Source organism: Chlorocebus sabaeus, chromosome 19 (assembly GCF_047675955.1).
Source record: "Chlorocebus sabaeus isolate Y175 chromosome 19, mChlSab1.0.hap1, whole genome shotgun sequence".
Classification (NCBI taxonomy): domain Eukaryota; kingdom Metazoa; phylum Chordata; class Mammalia; order Primates; family Cercopithecidae; genus Chlorocebus; species Chlorocebus sabaeus.
Window position 1 is genome coordinate 11,879,647 of NC_132922.1, and position 15,477 is coordinate 11,895,123.

General features: G+C 46.6%; 1 pseudogene; it reads left to right on the forward strand.

Annotated features, from left to right (window-relative positions):
• The first annotated feature begins 1,070 nt into the window (after window positions 1–1,070).
• The window catches only part of LOC140709173 (uncharacterized), a 40,076-nt pseudogene continuing 25,669 nt past the window's right edge, over window positions 1,071–15,477 (forward strand).

Genomic DNA, 15,477 nt, shown 5'->3' on the forward strand with positions numbered 1-15,477 from the left:
TGCTGAAGGGATGTTGTGAGAAGTGACCGAGAATACAAGAGGTGAGCCCTCTGTCCCACCTGCGTAAGGGCCGCTTGAAGGCTCCTTGGTCAAGCGGTGACGCCCCTGCCAAGAGAGCACCCGTTACTTAGCAGACCGGGAAAGGGAGTCTCCCTTTTCTTGGAGGAGTCAGGGAACGCTCTGCTCCACCCGTTTCTTGTGGGAGGCTGGATCTTATCCAGGCCTGCCCACAGTCATCCGGAGGCCTAAACCCCTCCCTGTAGTGCTGTGCTTTAATGGTCATGCCCCTTGTCCACTTTCATGTTCCTCACGTACTCCTGGTTCCTCTTTGAAGTTCTTAGAAGATAGTGGTAGAAGAAATAGTGAAAGCCTTGAAGTCTTTGATCTTTCTGATAAGTGCATAGAAGAAAACGCTGACGTATGCTGCCTTCCCTCTCTGCTTTGACTACCTGTAGGGAAGGGCCCCCTGTTCTATGATGACGTTACTTGCTTGACCTTATCAATCACTTAGACGATTCACCCTCCTTACCCTGCCCCCTTGTTTTGTGTGCAATAAATAACAGTGCGTCCAACCATTTGGGGCCACTACAGGTCTCCACGTCTTGGTGGTAGTGGTCCCCCGGGCCCAGCTGTTTTCTCTTTATCTCTTTGTTTTGTGTCTTTATTTCCTGCAATCACTCGTCTCCACACACGGGGAGAATACCTGCTAAGCCCCATAGGGCCAGACCCTACATCAGGGACTGCTGACCCCCTCCCCACTATTAGCTTATAGTCCTGCCACGTCCCCCTCACCAAGATGGTAGAGACAGTGATCAATAAATACTAAGGGAACTCAGAGACCAGTGCTGGTGCCGGTCCTCCGTATGCTGAGCGCCCGTCCCCTGGGCCCACTTTTCTTCCTCTGTACTTTGTCTCTGTGTCTTATTTCCTTTCTCAGTCTCTCATCTCCACCTTTGGAGAAATACCCACAGGTGTGGAGGGGCAGGCCCCCTTCAGTCCAGCTGGAGAAGTTGTGCTCTCTGTAGAGGCTCTGAACTCCTCTGGCTGCCACCCGAAGGCAGATAGGGAGGATGCCTGGGTGGGAGGGGGTGCAGCAGCGCCCCTACCTGCATGGAAGCTTGTCCTACCTCTGCACAAAGCGGACTCCTAGTGGTTGTTTTTGGAAGGTGAAGTTTTCTTTCTTTCTTTTCTCTCTCTCTCTCTCTCTCTCTCTCTCGCTCTCTCTCGCTCGCTCTCTCTCTCTCTCTTTACCCAATATAAATATTTTAATTTAAAAGTACATTTTACTATCGAAAATGAAAACTTGGGGAGGGCAGAAAGATCACACACAGGGCTGCCACTTCACAGCTAGAGGGTTGCTCCGCAGCCGTCCAGAGGCGCTCCTCATTTCCCAGACGGTGCAGCAGCCGGGTAGAGGCGCTCCTCCCTTCCCAGACGGTGTCGGGGCCGGGCAGAGGCGCTTCTCACTTCCCAGACTGTGCAGCGGCCGGGTAGAGGCGCTCCTCACTTCCCAGACGGTGGAGCAGCCGGGTAGAGGCGCTCCTCACTTCCCAGACGGTGTGGGGGCCGGGCAGAGGCGCTCCTCACTTCCCAGACGGTGCCGGGGCCGTCCAGAGGCGAGGCGCTCCTCACTTCCCAGATGGTGGGGCAGCCGGGCAGAGGCGCTCCTCGCTTCCCAGACGGTGGGGCAGCCGGGCAGAGGCGCTCCTCGCTTCCCAGACGGTGCCGCGGCGGGGCAGAGGCGCTCCTCACTGCCCAGACGATGAGCGGCCGACCAGAGGCGCACCTTACTTTTCAGACGGTGCGGCGGTGGGCAGAGGCGCACCCCTTGAAGGTGAAGTTTCCTCTTGCCATCAGAAAGAGATGGACAAAGGACCATCGGTGGAAAATAATCAATTCTGTTTATCAGAAACACACTTCGTAGAAGAAAATGGAATAATAACCCTAGACCAGAGAGGCATCCTTAAACCCAGCTGAAAGGCAGCAGTTAAGGCACAGTGGGGAAGGGACGTCAGCTTTGCAGCCAGGCAACTCTGAGATCCGCCCCTTCCTTACTGTGTGACCTTGGGTGGTTTACTTAATGTCTCCAGGCCTCTAACTGCAGGCGTGAGCCACTTGCCCAGCCCATTTTATTATTTTGAAAACATTTTTGGGCAAGGTGTGGTAGCGCATACCAGTAATCCCAGCACTGTGGGAGGCCGAGGCAGGCGGATCACTTGATATCAGAAGTTCAAGACCAGCCTGGCGAACATGGTGAAACCCCGTCTCTACAAAAACAAAAACAAATTAGCCAGATGTGGTGGTGCACACCTGTAATTCCAGCTACTAGGGAGGTTGTGGGGGGAGGATCACTTGAGCCATGATTGCATCACCGCACACCAGCCTGGGCGACAGAGTGAGATCCTGTCTCAAAAAAAAAAAAGAAAAAGAAAAGAAAAACTTTTTCCACCTGTGTAATTTTATTTGAAGAAGGTTAAAAATGGCTGATTGCGGTAGCTCATACCTGTAATACCAGCACTTTGGAAGGTGAGGCGGGCAGATCACCTGAGGTCAGGAGATCAAGACCTGCCTGACCAACATGGTGAAACGCCGTCACCACTAAAAAAAAAAAAAAAAAAAAAAATTAGCCAGGCATGGTGGCACGCACCTGTAGTCCCAGCTACCTGAGAGGCTGAGGCGGGAAAATAGCTGGAACCTGGGAAGTGGATGTTGCAGTGAGTGGAGATCTCATCACTGTACTCCAACCTAGGTGACAGGGCAAGACTCCATCTCAAAAAAAAAAAATAGACCGGGTGCAGTAACTCACACCTGTAATCTCAGCACTTTGGGAGGCTGAGGCGGGGGGGATCTCCTAAGTTTGGGAGTTCGAGACCATCCTGAACAACATGGAGAAACCCCGTCTCTACTAAAAAAGAATACAAAATTAGCCAGGTGTGGTGGTGCTTGCCTGTAATCCCAGCTACTCGGGAGGCTGAGGCAGGAAAATTACTTGAACCCGGGAGACAGAGGTTGCCGTGAGCCCAGATCACGCCATTGCACTCAAACCTGGGCAACAAGAATGAAACACCATCTCAAAATAACATAAAATAAAATAATAAAAATAAATATAAAAAAGAAGGTTATATATATGGGATCTTCAGTATATGATTATATGGAATATATATCTAGAATATATATGGGATCTTTTGATATGATTTCTTTTGATATATATGGAATCATCAGTATATGATTATACATGGAATGTGTGTATGGAATCGTTCGTCATTGACGTTTTTCACTCAGCATAATACCCTTGAGGTTCATCTGAATTGTTGCTGGTTTCCATAGGTTATTTGTTTCCATTGCAGGGCACAATTCATGGCATGGATGTACCACAGCAGGTTGAACCATTTGCCCACTGGACGTTTATATTGGTTGCTGTTTTTGGCTATTGTGAACAAAGCTGCAATGAACACAGGTTTTTGTAGTTTTTTTAAAAATGTGAACATAAGTTTTCATTTCTCTGGAATAAATGCCCAGTAGTGCAATTGCTGGACTGTATGTTAAGTACATGTTTAGTTTTATAAGAAACTACTGGCCGGGCGCGGTGACTCACGCCTGTAATCCCAGGAGGTCAGGAGATCGAGACCATCCTGGCAAACACGGTGAAATCCAGTCTCTACTAAAAATACAAAAAAATTAGCCGGGCGTGGTGGCAGGCGCCTGTAGTCCCAGCTTCTAGGGAGGCTGAGGCAGGAGAATGGCATGAACCCGGGAGGTGGCGGAGCTTGCAGTGAGCAGAGATCGTGCCACTGCACTCCAGCCTGGGCGACAGGGCGAGACTTCGTCTCAAAAAAAAAAAAAAAAAAAAGAAAGAAACTACTTGGCCGGTTGCAGTGGCTCACTCTTGTAATCCCAGCACGTTGGGAGGCTGAGGCGGGCAGATCATGAGGTCAAGAGATAGGGACCTTCCTGGTCAACATGATGAAACCCCGTCTCTACTAAAAATACAAAAATTAGCTGGGCTTGGTGGTGCGCACTTGTAGTCCCAGCTACTTAGGAAGCTGAGGTAGGAGAATGACTTGAACCCGCGAGGCGGAGGTTGCAGTGAGCTGAGATCGTGCCACTGCGCTGCAGCCTAGGTGACAGAGCGAGAAACTATCTCAAGAAAGAAAGAAGGAAAGAAGGAAGGAAGGAAGGAAGGAAGGAAGGAAGGAAAGAAGGAAAAAGAAAGAAAGAAACTGCTAAACTAAATTGGAGAATAGCTGTACTATTTTATATTCTCACCAGCAATGTATAAATAGCTGTACTATTTTATATTCTCACCAGCAATGTATAAATGATCCAGTTTCTCCAGCATTTGGCGCTGCCACTGTGTTATTTTAGCCATTGATAAGTCTGATAGGTCCGTGGTAATATTGTGGTTTTAATGTTCACTTCTCTAATGGCTAATGATGTCGAATGTCTTTTTCATGTGCCTGTCATCTACTTATTGCTGTGGTAAAATTTTTGCTCCTGGTTGTCTTTTTTACCAATTTTAAAAATGTTGTGGTAATTTATACATAACATAAAATCTACCATCTTGACCATTTTTAAGTACAGAGTTTAGCGGTATTAAACATATTACACATATTCTTAATGTTGTGCAACCACCACCACCATCCCTCTCCATGGCTCTTTTCTTTTTTTTTTCCTTTTTTTTTTCTTTCTTTTTTTTGAGACAGAGTCTCACTCTGTCGTCCAGGCTGGAGTGCTGGTGGCATGATCACTGTTCATCACAACTTCAGCCTCCTGGGATCAAGCAATTCTCCTGCTTCAGTCTCCCAAGTTGCTGGTATTACAGGCAGGCGCCACCACACCCAGCTAATTTTTGTATTTTTAGTAGAGACAGGCTTTCACCATGTTGGCCAGGCTGCTCTTGAACTCCTGACCTCAAATGATCCACCTGCCTCGGCCCCCCAAAATGCTGGGATTACAGATGTGAGCCCCCGCGCCGAGCAGGCTCTTTTTATCTTGTAAGACTGAAACTCTGCACCCATTAAACGCAAACTCCTCATTCCCTCCTCCCCATTCTCTCTTCTGTCAGCCCTGGCACCCACCATTCTACTTTCTGTCTTTACCATTTTGAATACTCTTTGTTTGTTTGTTTGTTTGTTTTTGTTTTGAGATGGAGTCTCGCTCTGTCACCCAGGCTAGAGTGCAGTGGCACGATCTTGGCTCATTGCAACCTCCGCCTCCCAGATTCAAGTGATTCTTCGTGCCTTAGCCTCCCAAGTAGCTGGGATTACAGGCATATCCCAACATGCCTGGCTATTTTTGTATTTTTAGTAGAGACGTGGTTTCGGCATGTTGGCCAGGCTGATCTTGAAGTCCTGACGCTGCTGGGCAAAGTGGCTCACGCCTGTAATGTCAGCACTTTGGGAGGCCAAAGCAGATGGATCATAAGGTCAGGAGTTTGAGACCAGCCTGGCCAACATGGTGAAACCTTGTCTCTACTAAAAATACAAAAATTGTCCAGCCATGGTGGCTCATGCCTGTAATCCCAGCACTTCGGGAGGCCGAGGGGGGCAGATCACAAGGTCAGGAGATCAAGACCATCCTGGCCAACACGGTGAAACCCTGTTTCTACTAAAAATACAAAAAAAAAAAAAAAAAAAATTAGCTGGGTGTGGTGGCGGGCGCTTGTAGTCTCAGCTACTCAGGAGGCTGAGGCAGAAGAATTGCTTGAACCCAGGAGGTGGAGGTTGCAGTGAGCCGAGATCGTGCCATTTCACCCCAGCCTAAGAGACAGAGCAAGACTCTGTCTCAAAATTAAATAAATAAATAAATAAATAAATAAATAAATAAATTAGCCGGGCATGGTAGCGGGCCCCTGTAATCCCAGCAACTCGGGAGACTGAGGCAGAAGAATTGCTTCAGCCCAGGAGGTGGAGGCTGCAGTGAACTGAGATCATGCCACTGCACTCCAGCCTGGGTGACACAGCCTGTCTCAAAACAAACAAACAAACAAACAAACAAACAAAAACTCCTGACCTCAGGTGATCCGCTCACCTGGGCTCCCAAAGTGCTGGGATTACAGGTATGAGTCACTGCACTGGGCTGGCCATTCTGAATATTCTAAGTGCGTCATATAAGTGGAATCATTCAGTGTTTCTCTTTATGTGATTGGCTTATTTTACTCAGCATAACATCCTCAAGGTTCATCCATGTTGTAGCATGGGTCAGAATTTCCTTCCTTTTCTAGGCTGAATAACACTCCATTGTATGTGTAGACCACATTTTGCCTCTCCATTCACGTATTGATGAAAACCTGGGTTGCTTCCGTGGGTGTACAAATAACTCTTTGAGACTCTGCTTTCAGTGTTTTTGAGTGTACACCCGGCAGTGGAATTGCTGGATCATCTGGCCATTCTATTTTTAATTTTTTGAGGAACTGCCATGCTGTTTTCCGCAGTGGCTGTCTGCTGTTACTGGGTGAAGTGTTCTGTATATGTCTGTTAGATCTAGTTGGCTTATTGTGTTGAGTTCTCTATTTCCTTCCTTTTTTTCTGTCTGGTTGTTCTGTCCATTATTGAGCATCGAGCACTGAAGTCTCCAATTATTGTAGAACTTTAATTCTCCCTCGATTCTGTTAATTTTTGCCTCATATATTTTGATGATCTGTTATTAAGTGTGTACATCTTTCTTTTTTTTTCTTTTGATACAGTCTCGCTCTGTCGGCCAGGCTGGAGTGCAATGGCGAGATCTTGGCTCACTGCAACCTCCACCTCCTGGGTTCAAGCGATTCTCCTGCCTCAGCCTTCCGAGCAGCTGGGATTACAGGCATGCGCCACCATGTCTGGCTAATTTTGTATTTTTAGTAGAGACGAGGTTTCTCCATGTTGGTCAGGCTGGTCTCGAACTCTTGACCTCAGGTGATCAGCTCACCTCTGCCTCCCAAAGTGCTGGGATTATAGGCATGAGCCAATACGCCCAGCCTTGGTGTGTAAATTTGTATAACTTATACTTCTTGATGCATTAAAACTTTTATTAATATATAATGTCCAGCTGGGCACAATGGCTCACAGCTGTAATCCAAGCACTTTGGGAGGCCAAGGCGAGAGGATCACTTGAGGTCAGGAGTTTGAGACCAGCCTGGCCAATATGGTGAAACCTTATCTCTACTAAAAATACAAAAAATTAGCTGTGCGTACTGGTGCACGCCCGTAATCCCCGTTATTTGGGAGACAGAGGCAGGAGAATCACTTGCACCTGGGAGGCGGAGATTGCAGTGAGCCGAGCTCGCGGCATTGCACTCTAGCCTGAGCAACAAGAGTGAATCTCTGTCAAAAAAAAAAAAAAAAAAAAGTATTTCTTCGTGTCTTATAACCTTTCTTCATTTAAACTCAATTTTTTAAAGAGATAGGGTCTCACTATGTTGCCCAGGCTGGTCTTGAACTCCTGGGCTTGAGCAATCCTCCCACCTCAGCCTCCTGAGTAGTTGGAATTACAGGCGTGAGCCACTACATCTGGTTAAAATGTATTTTATCTGATATCAGCATAGCCACTGCTGCTCTCTTTTGGTTACTATTTGCATTACGTTTTATTTTCATTCATTTGGGTGAGCCCGCCCTTACATCTGCCACACTCTCCAAAGTGATATTCCCAGTTGATATTCCCACCAGTGTTTACCCGTGTATTAATAAGGCTGTTCAATTTTGCATATTTTATTGCTTATTTCATTTCTTCTATAAATTGCCTATGCATATCCTTTGCCCATTTTTGTGTTATTTGTAGTAGACGAACCTTTTATCTAGAAACCTTTTATGAGATTAAGAAAGCTCGCTAAGAGTTTTGTTGAACTGGGAATGCTTTCTTTGGCATGGCAGCACGCTTCAAGCTCTTAAGATAGCTTCTAAGCTGTCTTTGCATATTCTAAGATACTATTTTGTTTTGTTTTGTTTTATTTTATTGTATTTTATTTTTTGAGATGGAGTCTTGCTCTGTTGCCCAGACTGGAGTACAGTGGCGCGATCTCAGCTCACTGCAACCTCCCCCTCCTGGATTCTAGCTATTCTCCTGCCTCAGCCTCCCAAGTAGCTGGGATTACAGGTGTTCACCTTCACATCCAGCCAATTTTTATATTTTTAATCAACTGATATAGTTGTAACATGATTCTGTTTGACAAGTAGTACTAGTTTGTGGTTTGGATTCACTATCAAAAGAGACATGATAGTCTTCACCCAGTATGCATTTCCTTGGCTTTAAGAAAAGATACAGGACAGATGGGACAATGTGTGTAGCAGCACAGAGTGGAAGTCTCAGGACTTCCACATGTAGCTTCTGAGGCCCCTTGTCACTCAAACACACGGATACTTGGTCCTGAGGCTGAGGGAGTGTGGACCTGCCCAGCTCTGGGAAGCCATCAGCTCTGGGGCCTTCAGATTTCATGTCTTTTTTTTTTTCTTGAGACTGAGTCTCACTCTATCACCCAGCCTGGAGTGCAGTGGCGTGATCTTGGCTCACTGCAATCTCTGCCTCCTGGGTTCAAGTGATTCTCCTGCCTCAACCTCCCCAGTAGCTGGGATTACAGGTGCCTGCCAACACACCTGGCTAATTTTTGTTTTCTGTTTTTGTTTTTGTTTTTTTTGAAATGGAGTCTCGCCCTGTCACCCAGGCTAGAGTGCAGTGGTGCAATCTTGGCTCACCGCAACCTCCGCCTCCCCAGTTTAAGCGATTCTCCTGCCGCAGCCTCCCTAGTAGCTGGGATTACAGGCACATGCCACCATGCCCAGCTAAATTTTTGTATCTTTAGTAGACACGAGGTTTCACCATGTTGACCAGGCTGGTCTGGAACTCAGATGATTTGCCAACCTTGGCCTCCCAAAGTGCTGGGATTACAGGCATGCACCACCATGCCTGGCCAATTTTTGTGTCTTTACTAGAGAGGGGGGTTTCACCATGTTGGCCAGGCTGGTCTTGAACTCCTTACCTCAGGCAATCCGCCCACCTCAGTCTCCCAAAGTACTGGGATTACAGGCGTGAGTCACCGCGCCCAGCTGGATTTAATGCCTTTTTAGTCAGGGATTCTTCAGATCCTGGGCTGCCACGTCTCTTTGATTGAAGTTACTCATGAATTACAGTTTTTTAAAAATTGTGTTCTATTTTTGCCCAGTTGTAGCATCAGGGTTGTGATAATCCTGGGTCATGATTTGGGAAACTTCCCATCATTTTCTTTTCTCTGGAATAGTTTCTATAATGTAGAATGATTTGTTCATTGACAATTTGGTATAAATTGCCAGTAAAACCATCAAGGCCTGAGGTTAGGTAAGGATTGGTTACCTTTTCAGTGTCCTCATTGATGATCGACCTCATGGAGTGATTTTTTTTTTTTTTTCATTTTGAGTCAATTTTGGTGATTCTTACTTTTACACTTTTTTTTTCTGTCTTTTTTTTTTCTTCCTTTTTGTGGAGAACAAGGTCTCGCTATATTGCCCAGGCAGGTCTCCAACTCCTGGGTTCAAGCTGTCCTCCTGCCTCTGGCCTCCCTGAGAGCTGGGATTACAGGCGTGAGCCACCGCACCCGGCGTGATTCTTACTTTTATGGAATATTTATGTAAGTGTGCTAGAAGGCCAAGCAAGACTTTTCCATCTGCCCTAGAATGGGTGACCGGGAGTTAAAACCATGGTCAAAGAGAGAGATTATGGACCTAAAATCCTGAAGAAAGCTTCAGATGGGTCAGGGTCAGACAGACACACCAGAAAAAGGCTCTGGCAAGGTCTTGTGAAGAGGGTTTCAGCTTTGGCAGGGAGACCTCAGCAATAAGCAACAAGCAACGGCCGGGAATTAAGAGGGCGTGGGAAACGGAGTGTGTAGAAAAACACAAACTCAAGCCATATTTTTCCTCTGTTCTCGCACCAACACAACAACAATCAACACAGAAGACTTCTGTGACCAAATGTGGGGGATTTCTTCCCACCAACAGATAAGCAATCCATTCTTCAGCAGACACCAGCCGGTGTCCTCTCAGTCACATCCAGCACTACCTTGAGATGGTGTCAGCTCTCACAGGTTGAGGGCACAGTCCCCAGAACTGCCCCTGCTTTAGACACCAGTAGAAACCCCAGACCCCTGGAGTGCCTGACCAACAGGTTTCAAGTTGCGGTTCTCGTGACCCACTCTTTGGGTTCAGTTCATTTGCTAGAGCACTACTCCAGAGGCTGCGGTAGGAGAACTGCTTGAATCCAGGAGGCAGAGGTTTCAGTGAGCTGCGATCGTGCCACTGCACTTCAGCCTGGGCAACAGAGCGAGACTCCATCTCAAAGAAAAAAAGAAAAAAAAGATCAATGAGTTCTAAGTGTGCCTAATTCACACTATGATTTTGTCTTTAACATATGAATGATTTAGGAGCAATAACATGTTACTATAGCAAGAACAGGAATCTAGCTCAAATACTGACACCACGGTGTCTAGCAGCACAGCCTACCCTGAATTCATTGGAAATCAATATCCATTTGTCCCTTAAAATAGTTTAAGTAATTTTGGAGAGATGTAGGAGAATAATGCTTTTTTCTTTCTTTCTTTTTTTTTGAGACAGAGTTTCAATGTTATCACCTAGGCTGGGGTGCAATGGCACGATCTTGGCTCAGTGCAACCTCCCACTCTGGGGCTGAAGCAATTCTCCTGTCTCAGCCTCCTGAGTAGCTGAGGTTACAGGTGTGTGCCACCACGCCCAGCTAATCTTTGTATTTTTAGTAGAGATGGGGTTTCACCATGTTGGCCAGGCTGGTCTCCAACTCCTGACCTCAAGTGATATGCCCATCTTGGCCTCCCAGAGTGCTGGGATTACAGGTGTGAGCCACCGAGCCCAGCAGAGAATAATGCTTTTTAAACATTTTTAAATTTTTTAAAATATTAATTAATTAAATTTAATGTTTTAATTTTTTAGAGACAGGATCTTGCTCTGTTGCCCAGTCTAGACTGCAGAGATGGCTTACTGCAACCTCAAACTCCCCGGCTCAAGCAATCCTCCCAACTTTGGCTTTTTTTTTTTTTTTTTTTTGAGATGGAGTCTTGCTCTGTTGCCCAGGCTGGAGTGCAGTGGCATGATCTCAGCTCACTGCAAGCTCCTCTTCCCAGGTTCACGCCATTCTCCTGCCTCAGCCTCCCGAGTAGCTGGGCCTACAGGCACCCGCCGTCATGCCCTGCTAATTTTTGTTTTTTGTTTTTTTGTTTTTTTTTTTAGTAGAGATGTGTTTCACTGTGTTAGCCAGGATGGTCTCGATCTCCTGACCTTGTGATCCACCCGCCTCAGCCTCCCAAAGTGCTGGGATTACAGGTGTGAGCCTCCGTGCCCGGCTCCAACTTTGCCTCTTAAAATGCTTGAATTACAGGCATGAGCCACTGTACCCTTCCACGGTAATGCTTTTTAGGGGTGTATTAGTTGGGGTTCAGCCAATAAACAGAACCACTAAGATGTATATATTTCTTTTACAAATTTTAAAACATATGAATCTGACCTTACCCAGTTGCAGGCTGGTTAAGCAACCCCCATAAAGTGTTGTCTTCGCCGCCTCTGATGCTGGAGCTTGAAGTCTGCGGCGGGGTGGTGCAAGGGGCCGTCACAAAGGGATGAGGGACACTAGGTGTGGGAGAGTAAGAACCAGCTGGAACCCACAGGACTGAGCTGTGGAATCCACAAGGAGAGACAGAACCCATGTCATCGTTCTTGCCTCTGACTTTAATCGTGTCCTACTGGGGCACTTCCTCAAGGAACTAAAGACACACACTTGGCTCAGGATCAGAGACACTCAGGGACCATCTAGGACCACTCCTGGCAGCGGCAGGCCCAGGTGCTGCTTCACACCAAGGAGACGTGAGCATGCCAGAAAAGGGCTACAGCCTAGCTTCCTCCCAGCAGACTTGCCAGGGTGGTCCTTCTGTGGCTCACCTTGAAATCTGACTACCGGGAAGGGGGGCATCCTGACTTGGTGCACACATTACAGAGCTTCCACAAGGGGGCAGAAGAGCTGCCCCCAAACCCTGAGAATTTGAGTAGGATTGCATCAAATCTGTAGATTTAACTTTGTTTTTTGAGATGGAGTCTCGCTCTGTCACCCAAGCTGAAGTGCAGTGGCTTGATCTCGGCTGACTGCAACCTCCACCTCCCGGGTTTAAGCAATTCTTCTGCCTCAGCCTCCCGAGTAGCTAGGATTACAGGCACACACTACCATGCCTGGCTAATTTTTTGTATTTTTAGTAGAGACCGGGTTTCACCATGTTGGCCAGGGTCTCAAATTCTTGATCTCAAGTGATCTGTCTGCCTCAGCCTCCCAAAGTGCTGAGATATCAGGCATGAGCAACCACACTCGGCCGATTTAACCTCTTGATATTAAGTTTTTCAATCCCCAAACATGGTATATCTCACCATTGATTTAGGTATTTTTAAAAACTTTCTCTTAGTTCTTAGTAGAGTTTTGTAGTTTTCTGTGTATGGGTCTTATGCAACTTAAAAATTTTTTTTTTTTTTTGAGATACAGTCTTGCCCTGTCACCCAGGCTGGAGTGCAGTGGCTCAATCACAGCTCACTGCAATCTTGAGCTCCCCAGGCTCAGGTGATCCTCTTGTCTCAGCCTCCCAAGTAGTTGAGACTACAGGTGCACACCTCCACATCCAGCTAATTTTTGTATTTTTTGTAGAGACAGGGTTTCACTATGTTGCCCAGGCTGGTCTTCAACTCTTAGACTTAAGCAATCCACCCACCTCGGCCTCCCAAAGTGCTGGGATTACATGCGTGAGCCACTGCACCTTGCCTGCAAGAAGATTTTTTTTTTTTTTTTTTTTTTTTGAGACGGAGTCTCACTCTGTCACCCAGGCTGGAGTGCAGTGGCGCAATCTCAGTTCACTTCAACCTTCACCTCCCGGGTTCAAGCAATTCTCCTGCCTCAGCCTCCCGAGTAGCTGGGATTACAGACACACCCCACCACGCCCAGCTACTGTCCATATTTTTAGTAGAGATGGGGTTTCACCATGTTAGTCAGACTGATCTCAAACTCCTGACCTTAGGTGATTCACCTGCCTGCCTCCCCTCCCAAAGTGCTGGGATTACTGGCATCATCCACTGTGCCCGACCATCAAAATGATTTTTAACGCTTTGTTTACGGGGACAGATTTCTGGTGATAGAGAACAACCAATATTCTAAATGGCTCACTATGGGCCAGGTGCTTTTTATAATATATGTAGCTATAATATGAACAAACTCATTTAAGCCTCACAGCCCACAATGTGGAAGTCCTATTATCATCTCCATTTCATATGACAGAATTGAAGCACAGAGGTGCTAAGTAACTTGCTAAATGCCACAGTCCAGTAAGTGGCAGAAGCAGGATGAAACCCAGGCAGCCGGCTCCAGAGTTGCCACTCACATTGCTCCCCTCTGCTGCTTGGTGACAGCTACAGGTGTTCCTACCAGTATCCAATAGCACAGAAAATCAGGACTGATGCTCTGTCAATATCAGACTTGACTTTTTTTTTTTTTTTTTTTTTTTTTTGGGGACGGAGTCTTGCCCTGTCACCCACTGTGTCTGGCTAATTTCTGTGTTTTTAGTAGACCATGTTGGCCTGGCCGCTCTCTAACTCCTGACCTCAGGTGATCAAAGTGCTGGAGTTACGTTATAGGCATGAGCCACCGCACCAGGCCAGACTTTACTCTTACATTCAGATTTATTGAACTCGTTCTGTAAAAGCAAGATGTCCCCCCTCAGTTGCTGCAGGGGAGAGGGGATGTTTTCATCTCTATCTTATAGTATTTTGTATATACAAATACATGCACAATTTTTAGAATGAGGCTATGGAACTTCGTTCATTAGCAGGAAAGCCAATAGCAGGCTAGTAGAGCTACATGTTACAGGATGAAAGGGAGTAAGAGTGGATAGAATTTTCCTTAAAAACAGTTTAAAACAGGCTGGGCGTGGTGGCTCACGCCTGTAATCCCAACACTTTGGGAGTCTGAGGCGGGCGGATCACGAGGTCAGGAGTTCAACAGCAGCCCAGCCAACATGGTGAAACCCCGTCTCTACTAAAAATACAAATTTAACTGGGCACGGTGGTGGGCGTCTGTAGTCCCAGCTACTTGGGAGGCTGAGACAGGAGAATTGCTGGAACTCAGGAGGTAGAGCTTGCAGTGAGCCAAGATCATGCCACTGAACTCCAGCCTGGGCAATAGAGCAAGACTCTGTCTCAAGAAAAAAAAAAGAAAAGAAAAAGAAAACCACCACCAATAAACAAACAAAACAGTTTAAAACAACAAACACATCACTGTAATCTCCTGCTAGTAACCACTGAAATACAATACAGTAGCCCATTCTCATACCAGATGGGAAAAGATCAAAGAGACTGAGTAGATAAATGAACAATGTTCTGCAGAGAGAACACAGTCCTGGCGAAGCCAGGTCCCAGTGTTCCCCAGCCCCCTCGCTCCCCTCGCGTCCTCCTCCACTCTGCCACGGTCATCACACCCAAAGCCAAATGCCCATCAACAACAGCCTCCCGAGTAGCTGGGATTACAGGTGTTCACCTTCACACCTGGCCAATTTTTATATTTTTAATAGAGATGGAGTTTCACCATGTTGGCCAGGCTGATCATGAACTCCTGACCTCAAGTGATCCACCTGCCTCAGCCTCCCAAAATGCTGGGATTACAGGAAAAATTCTGGGATTAGTGCCTGGCCCTAAGATGCTATTTTAATAGCAAATACTTTCTACTTTTTATCATTGAGATGGTCATGTGGCTTTTCTCCTTTAATCTATTGATATAGTTGCAACATCTTTCTGTTTGACAAGGAGTATTGGCTTGTGGTTTGGATTCACTATCAAAAGAGACATGATAGTCTTCACCCAGTGTGCATTTCCTTGGCTTTAAGAAAAGATATAGGATAGATGGGACAGTGCGTATAGCAGCACAGAGTGGAAGTCTCAGGACTCCCATATGTAGCTTCTGAGGCCCCTTGTCACTCAAACACTTGGTCCTGAGGCTGAGGGAGTGTGGACCTGCCCAGCTCTTGGAAGCCATCAGCTCTGAGGCCTTCAGATTTAATGCCTTCTTTGTTTCTTTCTTTCTTCTTCTTCTTCTTTTTTTTTCTGGAAACTGAGTCTTGCTCTATCACCCAGGCTGGAGTGTAGTGGTGTGATCTCAGCTCACGATAACCTCTGCCTCCTCGCTAGAACTCAGAAGGTGGAGGTTGCAGTGAGCCAAGATTGCACCATTGCACTCCAGCCTGGGAAACAGAACGAGACTCCATTTCAAGAAAACAAAGCAAAACAACAAAAATTCTATATTTAAAATTTAATTAACTTTTTTTTTTTTTTTCAGATGAGTCTCGCTCTGTCTCCCAGGCTGGAGTGCAGTGGCACGATCTTGGCTCACTGCAAGCTCCGCCTCCCAGGTTCAAGACATTCTGCTGCCTCAGCCTCTCAAGTAGCTGGGATTATAGGCATGTGCCACCATGCCCGGCTAATT